This window comes from Vespa mandarinia, chromosome 23 (genome assembly GCF_050613455.1).
Source record: "Vespa mandarinia isolate Hongniang chromosome 23, ASM5061345v1, whole genome shotgun sequence".
Lineage (NCBI taxonomy): Eukaryota > Metazoa > Arthropoda > Insecta > Hymenoptera > Vespidae > Vespa > Vespa mandarinia.
Window position 1 is genome coordinate 1,107,936 of NC_140832.1, and position 12,077 is coordinate 1,120,012.

General features: G+C 34.7%; 1 protein-coding gene across 11 annotated transcripts in view; it reads right to left on the reverse strand.

The window, feature by feature from the left end:
- The window catches only part of PMCA (plasma membrane calcium-transporting ATPase 3), a 105,236-nt gene extending 103,218 nt beyond the window's left edge, over positions 1-2,018 (reverse strand). For 8 of the 11 annotated variants that reach the window (XR_004838957.2, XR_004838954.2, XR_004838956.2 and 5 more), the window contains exon 1: positions 585-2,017. The gene's annotated coding sequence lies outside the window, so the exon portion shown is untranslated. Of the gene's footprint in view, positions 1-584 lie in introns of all 11 variants that reach the window. The other 3 variants (XM_035872623.2, XM_035872621.2, XM_035872619.2) reach the window with 2 other exon arrangements.
- Positions 2,019-12,077: the final 10,059 nt, after the last annotated feature.

The window sequence follows — 12,077 nt, forward strand, 5'->3', positions numbered from 1 at the left end:
GATGAAGGAGGTGGAGCAGGAGGAGGAGGAGGAAATGTGCGTGTGAGCGAGAGAGAGAGAGAGAGAGAGAAATGCGCAAGAGGAAAGAGGAGAAGCGTCTTTCGGTGGCCCTGGCCGGACCCGGAGCCGGCGGTCGTTACATAATTTTCACGATTCCACCTGCGATCGTGGAACACACACTCTCTCTCTCTCTTCTTCCTCTTCTTCTTTATCCTCGTCTACTTCTTCTTCTTGTTCCGCTTCTCCTTGGCCGAGTCAGAGCAACCCTGGTGGGGGTGGTGGTGGATGGTTGGTTGGTCGAGCGAACGTCGAAGCGACGAGGAGAGAGAGAAAGGGGCAAAAGAGAGAGAGAGAGAGAGATAGAGAGAGAGAGAGAGAGAGAGAGAGAGAGAGAGAGAAAGAAAGATAGAGATAGAGATAGAGATAGAAAGAGAGAGAGAGAGAGAGAGATATAGAGAAAGAGAGCGTAGGTGTGCTCTCTCAAGAGAGAGGAGAGAGAGCGAGGGATGGGTGGAGGTTACCCTGGACGTTCGGAAGGGGGCGGCTACTCGCGAGTCGGAATAGCGAATCAATCGAATACTCACCGTGGATGGTCCGACGGCGAGATGTCTCGGGGTGTCCGTTCTCGAGGTGGCAAGAGAGGAGAAATTTGATGTCACATACGCCGCTTCATCGGGCCACTGTGCGCGCCGTTTATACCACTCCGCCTTACTGCTTGGCGCTTGCCACTAAAAATAAACCTCGGCTTGCCGGTGGCCCCCGCTTCTTCTCACGTCTTGTACCGTGACCGACACATTTATTCGCGATTTCGAAGCACACCGCCGTCGTGCTTGCCGCCAACGAATCGGCACGTTCGATTCCCTAGACGAGAAAAAAAAAAAACGGGATCGCGCGCGCACCTCACCGTCACGTTAAAGACGACGTGGACGCGAGGACAGGGAGAACGACGACGACGACGACGACGACGATGACGACGACGACGACGACGACGACGAGGAGAACGACGACGACGACGACGACGACGACGACGCGTGATGTTGTCGGCCGCCGCCGCTTGTCGCCGCTGCTGCCCCGACGACGACTACGACGACGACGACGACGACGACAACGACGACGACAACGACGACGAAGACGAAGACGACGACGGACGAAGAGAACTGGACTGGACTACCACCAACCCAGACGACGACGACGACGACGACGACGACGACGTCGTAGACCGAACTCTTCGCTCCACTCGACTCGACTCGACTCGACTCGACTCGACTCGACTCGGATTCGACTCGACTCGACTCGACTCGAGCTCGACTAGCCGAGCTAGAAAGTAGAGAAAGACCGTGCGCGTACGACGCGTCGTCGCACGACAGCCAACCGGATGAAGAGCTGCGACGAGACGAAATCGACGAGGATGACGAGGACGGCGACGGCGACGGCGACGGCGACGGCGACAGCGACGACGGCGACGGCGACCGCGACGCGTCGGGGAGGGAGGTAGGAAGAAAATAGGGGAGGGCAGACGACGGAGGAGCAGCAGGAATCCTTTTCTATTCTCCTTTCACCTCCTCCTTCCCCTCCTTCTTTCTTCTTCCTCCTCCTGTTTATCTTATCTTCTTCTTCTTCTTCTTCTTCTTCTACTACTAACTTCTTCCGCTTCCTCCTTTTCCCCCTTCTTTCCACTTCCACTTCTTCTCCTCCTCTTTTTCTTTCTCTTCTCTTCTTTTACTTTATCTTTTTTCTTATCTTTTTATTCTTTATCTTCTTTCTCCTATCCTTCTTTTTCTTTTAATTTTACTTCCTCTTCCTCTTCTTCTTCTTCTTCTTCTTCCTCTTCCTCTTCCTCCCTTAAAGTAATTACTACTCGCACGCACGCACTTCCTCGTTCACGAGATTCGCGGTTACGTATCGAACCCGACTCACGTTCGCGGCCACTTAGTTTCGTCGTGTCACTACTACTACTCGCTCGTCGCGTTACGACGACGACGGCGACGTTACACCTACTACGTCCACTCTTCCACCACCTCCGCTACCACCAACACTACCACCACCAACATCACCACCACCACCACCCCACCATTACCACCACCACCACCACCACCATTACCACCACCACTACTACCATCACCTCCTCCTCCTCCTTCTCCTCCTCTTATCGTTTTGCCTTCCCCTTCTATCTCCTCCTTCTACCCCCTTCTCCTTCTACTCGAGCCGCCGCTGTCGCGACAGCTCCCTGTCTTCCTGCGTCTCTCGAACGAGACGATCGAAGAGAAACGCACATGAGACGTCAAACGCAACGAAACATTCGCGATAAACAGATAATTTCTTTAACATTTTTTAATATTATTATACCAATTATCGCTAATAATAATATCTATTAATAATAATAATGTTAATAATAATAAAAACGATAAGAATAATCTGCGCTTGTTTCTTATTTTTCTACTTCTTGCGTTCTCTTTTTTTCTCTTTTTTGTTCTTTATTTCTTTTTCTTTTTTCTTTCTTTCCTTTTTTTTTAACACGACACGCCGTTTTCTCCCTGACCTCACTTTTTTTTTTATATAAACCAAAGATCATAACAGGCGCACCCCCAAATAAATCATCGTTGTTAACATCAACGACAAAGACGACGACAACGACGACGACAATGATTGTTGTTGAACGACTAACAACAATGACGTATAATAATACTCATCGATAACCCCTCCTCTCCCCCTCTTCCCCCCCCCTCCCACGCCTGAATAAAAGGAACGGCAATATCAGCAGAGGTAGAAGCAACAGCAGCAACAACAATAATAATTCGAGCAACAGCAATTAGCACCGAAAGCATAGATTCGAGTTATCGTGCGAGTGCACTCTGAAACAACTCCTCCTCCTCCTAGACTTTTCATCGTCTATGATGACGATAGACGAACGAACCAGTCAAATAATAACTATAATAATAACAATAATAATAATAATAATAATAATAATAATAATAATAATAATAATAATAATAATAATATGTAGCAGAGGAATGAACGAATAAGTTGGATGTGAGATAGATGATGAACGGATAAGAAAGAGAGAATGAATGAATAGAAAAGAATGAATAAACAGAGATAATAAGAGAGAGAGAGAGAGAGAGAGAGAGAGAGAGAGAGAGAGAGAGAGAGAGAGAGAGAGAGATAGAAAGATAGTGATAGAGAAAGATAAAGAGTAGAAAGATAGAAGTAGAAAAAGAAAGAGACAGACACTGAGATAAACTAATCTACGAAAGGGAGAGGGATCGCCGGGAACCTTGATCTGTGTGTTATATGTATGTGTATATGTGTGCGTGTGTGTGTGTGTGTGCGTGTGTCCGAATTAGGTGCGAATCAGTGAACGGTGCGTACGGTAGAGCGGTCTCAATTGGACTGTCGTGTCTAAAAGCCGTACGGGTAATCCGGAAAAGACGCGCATGTGCCAGAACAGCGCCGGTTCGGCTCGACTCGTTATCCCACCTTCGGCTTTTCCTTCCCGACACCCACCTACCCCTTTATCATCCTCATATATATCTCTATCTCTGTCTTTTTCTCTCTCTCTCTCTCTCTCTTCCTCTCTATCTCTATCTCTCTCCCTTGGTAGCTTTTCCCACTTTTCCTACTAGAAGCAAACTATGCTCGACGTATCGTTCCATGGCCAGCCGCCCACGCGCGTCAATCCTCTCTCTATCTCTTTCTCTTCGTCATCATCCCCCTCTTCTTTCCTCCCTCCCTCCCTCTTTCCCTCTCTATCTATCTATCTATCTATCTATCTATTTATCTATCTATCTCTCTTTCTCTCCCTTTTTTTCTTTTTTTACTCTTACTTTACCGTAGCTCACCTGCCGCCTACGAATCCTAGCGTGCGTGTCTTTTTGGCATCTCCATCGAAGTTTACCTTCGACGCCAGGAGAACGTCTCGATATTCAAGGGTGGAATATCTTTAAGAGGAAAATAAAAGCATTTAACTAGCGCACGCGTGTCTGTGTGTGTGTATAAGAGAGAGAGAGAGATAGAGAGAGAGAGAGAGAGAGAGAGAAGTTAGGCATCTAGCTTGCTAGCTCGCTCGCTCGTTAGCTTTGGAGCGCGACGGGTCTCGCGATAAAAGCAGCATCGATCGTACTCTCTCGTCGAAGGACACTCGCGCTTCGCATCTCTCTGCGTCTCTCTCTCTCTCTCTCTCTCTCTCTATATATATATATATATATATATATCTGCTTTTGAGGAATCATTCTGTGAGTGTGAGTGAGTAGGTAAGATTGAGCGAGTGAGCATGTTAGAGAGAAAGAGAGAGAAAGATTTGCCACGTGCGCGTCAGACCCTCGGCCTCGTTCCTCTTTCCTTCCTTCCTTCCTTCCTTCTTCCTTCCTTCCTTCCTTCCTTCCTTCCTTCCTTCCTTCCTTCCTTCCTGCTTGCCTTCCTTCATTCCCTCTCCCATCATCCTTCAAAGATTTATCTTATAGATGATTCTCGATCCGATCGATTCCCTTCACCTTGTATGTCAGCTCTTTCTATCTTTCCCTTTACCTTCTTTATTCCTCGATCTTCGATTTTCGATGCTAAAGGAAACTCGTTAATCGATATACCAACTAATTGATGCCTCGCATGTCGACCTTTCTCTTTCTCTCTCTCTCTCTCTCTCTCTCTCTCTCTCTCTCTCTCTCTCTCTAACTGTCTCTCTTTCTTTTTCATTTCTTCTTCTTCTTCTACTATTTCTTTAGAAAATAAGAATATTTTTGACTATACGTCGAGTAATTATGGACGAAACGTTAGAATCTTTTTTTCTTTTTAAGATCTCCTTGTTTCTCTTTTTTTTTCGTTTTCTTTTCTTTTCTTGTTTTTTGTTCTTTTTATTATTATTATTATTATTATTATTATTATTATTATTATTATTATTATTATTATTATTATTATTATTATTATTATTATTATTATTATTATTATTGTTATTTTATTTGATATTCTTTGTCTTTTCCTACCTTTACTTTTTTTTTTTTTTAATCTTAACCCCTTGGCCTAGAAATGAAATGAAATGAAATGAAATGAAATGAAATGAAAAGGTCTGACTCTAAATCGCGGTAATCTAACGTCAAAGTCTAATCTTATAGAATGACGAGATATAATCGCGTCATGAGATTTGTAATACAATAATCGTATTCATACGGGATATAATCACTGAATGAAATCATTCGGCAAACGTGCGGTCGTCGAATATGGGATCGATTTTTTGTTGATTTGTTAAATCATAATCCTTTGGTTCGAAACAACGAGTCTGTCAAGTAATGTCATTGATAATCTAATGACAAAGTTTTAATCTAATTCAACGACGGTTTATTACGCTCGTGATGATGTTTATGATACAGTACCTACGCTGATATTGAAATATTTGATAGGCTTGATAATGAAATAATGAGAGATAATTTTTAATGTTGATCATTTGTGAAAGAAGAATAAAAAGAAAAAAAAATGAAAGAAGAAGAAGTAGAAGAAGAAAAAAGAAAAAAAAAAAAGAAAAAAAAAAGAAAAAAAAAAGAAATGAATGGAATCTTAACCTTTAGCACTATGAGGTCACCGCTGACGTGACAACAGTATTTTTCTGTAGAACTCTTGAGTCATCTCTGACGTATGACACTCTATTTAGTTAATAGAATAATATGATTAACAAATCAGTAAAGAATAGTTTTATTCCAAATATTTCTTTCTAAATGTTATATGTGAATGAAAAAGAAAAGATATATATATATATAAGATATATCAAAAGCATAAAGAATTAAATTAAATCTGACTTGGAGTTTAGTGAGAAAAAGCTCAGAAAAATAATTATGATGCAAAAGGTTTAAATTTTTCTGAGGGTTTAATTCTCTTTTGCGTTATATTTTTTTTCTTCTTTCTTTTCTTTCTTTCCCGCCCTTTTTTTACTAGAAAAAAATATTTCGCATTATTTCACATGGCTATTATATGTCTGCTATAACTGTTTTTCAATTGGAAAGAAAAGAAAAAAAGAAAAAAAAATTTTATATTTTATTAGAACACGTCGTCCTAAAAAATGTCGACGGGATAATCCAAAAGAATCCAATTACGTCCCGTATCTGATCCTTCTGACGAATTAACGTTCATTTCAAAATTCTCTTATGATTTTTTCTTTCTTTCTTTCTTTCTTTTTTTTTTTAGTATCTTTTTTTTTTTTTTTACTACTTCCACATTTATATTATTCCACATAATTTATTATAATACAAAATTGACGATAAAATTATATTTAGATGACCCGAATAACGTCGAGCGAAGCTCGACATAGGAATTCAAAGGATTCAATTATTTCCCCCATGGACTAAATCTCCCATGTACTTGTCCATATTTAGCATTTTTTCATGAAAAGAATATTTTCTAGTACTGGTAAAAAAAACATCCTTTCCGTAATAATCTCGACTGTAATATCGGTTTGTAAATATAATCCTAAAAAAATTTTGAAAAGAAAAAAAATAGAGAAAGAGAGAAAGAGAGAGAGAGAGAGAGAGAGAGAGAGAGAGAGAGAGAGAAAGGAAGGAAGGAAGAAATAAAATTCTTTTTCTTTTTCTTTTTTTTTTTTAAATTCTCTAAGCAAGCACAATTCTGAACGTTTTACGGGAATTACCTCATTGTCGTTAGTTTGACATTTTACGAGAATACGTTTAACGGAGTAGAGAATATGTTTTGAACGTCATTCGCATTCCTAACGAATCCAACATTGATTTTAAAGCTGGTAGTTCGATAATATGGGTCAGTAGACTTTTCCCGATAAGCTTGCTCTTTTGCCCTCGTCGTCGATAACGTTAACACTGCACGGCACGGCACACCACACGCGCATAAATGCATAGATATATACGTACCTACGTACGTACATATATATATATATATATATATATATATATATATATATGTATATATATATATATATACATAAATAGATAGTTAAATAGATATATAAAGAGATTTAAAACTTGTTCGGTTTTCGATCATTATCATCTAACACAATCATCAGCGTGACCTTTCGCCACGGGTATCTCAGTCTCTACGAGATAAATTACTCCAAGACAACGTTAAACCTTTTGTCAAAGACCTGTGAGAAAGCTTTACGAGCGAACTCTACTAAACCTTGGTAGTCTATAAATGACGAAGAAGAAACTGTTGATGAGAGTAAGAATGAGCAAGAGAACCAGCAAGAATGTTTAAGAAAAGCCGATAAATTTGGCCGGCTAAATTAGTTCGCTATATGTATATACTGGGTGGGCCAAAAGCGTTTCCCTAAGGTCATTTTTCAATATCAATTAACACATTTTCTACGGGTTCTCTTTAGAGTCTCGATCTTATGAGAATTTTGCAAGTTGGTTTTGTAGTTTTACGATTTGACCAAAAAAAAAGAAAAAAAAGAAACAGGAAAAAAGAAAAAAAAAACAAAAAGAAAAAAAGAAAAGACCAAAAAAGTAACGAAGAAAGGACAAACGAGGGGAGAGAGAAAAAGAAAGAAAAAAAAAAAAAGAAAAAAGAAATTAGCCTAAATAACAGATTGATTTCTAAGATGGTCTAGAAACTTTTGATCCTATTCGAATCTTTTGACCGACCTAAGATCCTTTGAACTAACCCATCTTAACATCTTTTGGCCCACCCAGTATAACTTTTGATGAAGATTTGATAGAGAAAGAGAAAGAAAGAGAGAGAGAGAAATATATATATATATATATATATATATATATATACATACATACACGTTACAAATAAGAGGCCATTGCACTGTTGGCCGAAATCACAATGGAACGAAACCTAATAAAAGGGCCAAGCTAGTAAAATATATCCGTGCGTGACGAGGATGTAGTTAAAGAAAAAGAGAAAACAAAGGTCAAAAGAAAAAGAGGGTGGTAGGGGAGGAGTGGGGGGAGGGTGGAGAGGTAGGAGGGAGGCTAAAAAAGAAAGAAAAAAAAATTAAACAAATAAAGAAATTAAAAGAAAGAGAGTAAAGAGCGATCAGGGTAGCGTGTGACCCATTATAGAAAATGAAACCCTAAAAGAACTTAGCTGACTTTCAATAATCAAGAATATTCGCGTTATACGCAGAGCTGGGCCGTTGGCTTCTCGAAATTTCACAAAATAACCAATCCAAGAAGAGATAGAGAGAGAGAGAAAAAGAGAGAGAGAGAAAGAGAGAGAGAGAGAGAGAAAGAGAGAGAGAGAGAGAGAGAGAGAGAGATCTCCGTTAACGTTCACATGCCAAAAATCTGTTCGAAGATGACCTAGAAACCTGTTTACCCTGGCGAATTCGAATGCGGAGGTCCCGCCTTATATACGAAAGAACGATATATACATACATATATCGTAACTGTGTGTAATCCGCAGTGTGAGCTTTTCCTCGATCTTCTACTTAACCACCTCTATTTCGAGTGTTTCCTCGTGATGCTAAGCACTTCGCCGTGACGACGCCGATATCGTCTCCTCCTCGTCCTCCTTCTCCTTCTTCTTCTTCTTCTTCTTCTTCTTCTTCTTTTTATTCTTATTCTTATTCTTCTTATTCTTGTCCTCCTTCTTCTACTTCTTCTTCTTCTTCTTCTTTTTCTTCTTCTTCTTCTTCTTCTTTTTCTTCTTCTTTTTTTTCTTTTTCTTCTTCTTTTTCTTCTTGACGACAAACCAGACGAAAACTTAAAACGACTTATTAAATGATCCAACACTTCACATTTCGTATATCATTAATTCAGAAATTCATTAATTCGTTAATATTTGAGAGTATACCCTTCGAGAGTACACCCTTCGAGAGTACACCCTTTCAGAGAACACCCCTTGTAAGCTTCTTTCCTCTGTGCTTTTTCTTTCTTTCTTTCTTTCTTTCTTTCTTTCTTTCTTTCTTTTTTCCTTTCTCTTTGCTTGCTATTAATATAAATAAATTTAACTTATTATATACAAATTTATAGACTGTGTCCTTCCTCTTTAAATACATAGATTATCGTATTTATTCGCTTATTCATTTCTTTATCTTGAATAAAAGTATTTGATTCTATGTATTTATGTATGTACGATATTGTATGTAAATTTTGATTGTAACGATATATAATATATTTTACTTTGTACTTTTAACGCCATTTAATCTATAGAAAAATCATACGTATGATTTACATATGTACGATATATAATCATAAAAATCATTAAAAATTATAAAATAATAAAATATGGATATATGTATCTATGTAATTTATGTTAGTACGATATAATGATAAGTATAAAAATGATAAAAACGTTTACAATAATAATATAATAAGATCGATCTAATGTATAACATAATGAGATTATAAATAAATAAATATATATATATATATATATGAATATATGTATATGATAAAATCATATGTATTTACGTATGTATTCTATTTATTGTTATTATGTATAACATAATAACAATCATAACAATGATAACAATTATAAAATTTCAATGATCATATAATATAATAAGATCGATCTTGTGTATATAACATAATGAGATCTATGGAGGAATCTATAGAAAATTATATGTATGTATAATATATATGTATGGTAAGTATGTATTTAGCAATCTGATTATTCTGCTCTCCTCTCTAGTAGTCGACTCTGCATCTAGTCAGACCGACTCTAGAGTCTATCGCAATCGATAACTCGGCAAAGTAGAAGACAGCGATAGCTTTTACTTATATATGTATATACATTCGATGCAATATATATATATATATATATATATATATGTACATAACATCGATCAATGCAATAACAAAACGTTTTAATATAATTACTTTGAGTGATTAATATCATGGCAAAGAATAGTATGGTCTAATGAAAAAGATTGTCTTTATGAACGATATATAATTAATAATATCTTTATATTAATATTTAATAATGATTATTATCACGAAGGGATTGACGATTATATTTAATCGAATAATTTTTTACGGTCAACAAAAAAAAAAATAAAACAAAGAAGGAAAAAGTAAATGCTCGTATTATATGTATATGTATATATATATATATATATATATATATATATATATATATATATATATATATAGAGAGAGAGAGAGAGAGAGAGAGAGAGAGGGAGAGAGAGAAAAAAAAAATAAATAAAAAGTAGACAAAGAAAGATACGCCCTAACGAAATGACCTAATTAAAATAATCTTATTCAAACAATTCAACGTTTCGAATAAAACATATAGTAATTCGAAAGATAATATTGTATAGTGTAAAAAAGGAAAAAAAAAAAGAAAAAAAGAAAAAGAAAGAAAGAAAAAAAATTATTTAAATATAATTACTCAATTTACTAATAAGACTCGTCTTTAAAAGAAAGAAAATTTACGTATTTTTAATAATATTTAATGAATTATCCTAGCAAATTAATTATTCTTTGATTGTCAAACGAACAAAAAACCCCCAAAAAAAAAAAAAAAAAGAAAGAAAAGGTCATCGCATTAGTGATAGGATAGAGAAAAAAAAATATTCTTTAACGGAAATGACCTAACTAAAATAGTACTTTTGAACAATTCAAGAGTTTGAATAAAACATGGTAATTTCTGAATGATACTATCACCGATATAACAGTTAACATTGAGAATGTATTTTTATCGATAACAGTGGCCTTTTACTTTTAAACTTTCGTGCTGATAGAAAGCATGTGTACTTGATCCCAAGGCTATATATATATATATATATGTATATATATATATATACATATATATATATACATATACATATGCATATATATATGTATATATGTATATATGTATATATGTATATAAAGAATAACATTTTTCTGTTAAAGTTCTTATTAATTAATAATGTAGATGTGCGTGAAAGAACATGATCGATTTTGTTTGAATTGCATTTTATGAAGGGATGGTAATAAATATTTATGAAAATGACAAGTGGGTGCGAAGGACTGACACGAAAGTAATCGAATTAGTCCCGGTATCCCGCAAAGTACGCAAAACGGTTTCGCTGCATTTCTATCCAATTAGGTTTTGCACGGACTATGCGATACCACCGGGTTGGAGGTCGAGCTTCCATTAAGAACTACTTCGCCCCCATGATGTGTAATCCAAGCTTTTCTCGCAAGGACCAAAGTGGGACACATGATCAGTTTTCCTATCGTCCATATACTCTCCTATTTCCAACAAAGCGGAAATCTTGTCATGGTACAGTAAAGATTTATATATATATATATATATATATATATATATATATATATATATATATATATATATATATAATGTTGGAACAAAAAATTAAAAAAAGAAAAGAGATATTGCAAATAATTTTCTAACTTGATAAATAATATACTTTTAATATTTATAATATATCGTTCCTTTTCTTTTTTTTTTCTTCTATTATTTAAAAATATGAATTATTTTCCTTTTTCTTCTCCATTATCTTTCTAATAATTTGCCAAATTAAATAAATAATGGAAGAAGTAAATAATATATATTGTTTTTAATAAATATCTATCATTATTTTCTATATATATTTATATTACTTATATTTTTGTAATAAATTTCTCTCCATTATTGTTAATATTTTTCATTATGAATTATGATAAATGTCTGTTATTGTTTATAATTAACATGTTCTATTATTTAAACCAATTATCGATTATTTAAATATTATTATTATTATTATTATTATTATTATTATTATTATTATTATTATTATTATTATTATTATTATTATTATTATTATTATTATTATTATTATTATTATTATTATTATTATTATTATTATTATTATTATTATTATTATTATTAATATTATTATTATTATTATTATTATTATTATTATTATTATTATTATTATTATTATTATTATTATTATTATTATTATTATTATTATTATTATTATTATTATTATTATTATTATTATTATTATTATTATTATTATTATTATTATTATTATTATTATTATTATTATTATTATTATTATTATTATTATTATTATTATTATTATTATTATTATTATTATTATTATTATTATTATTATTATTATTATTATTATTATTATTATTATTATTATTATTATTATTATTATTATTATTATTATTATT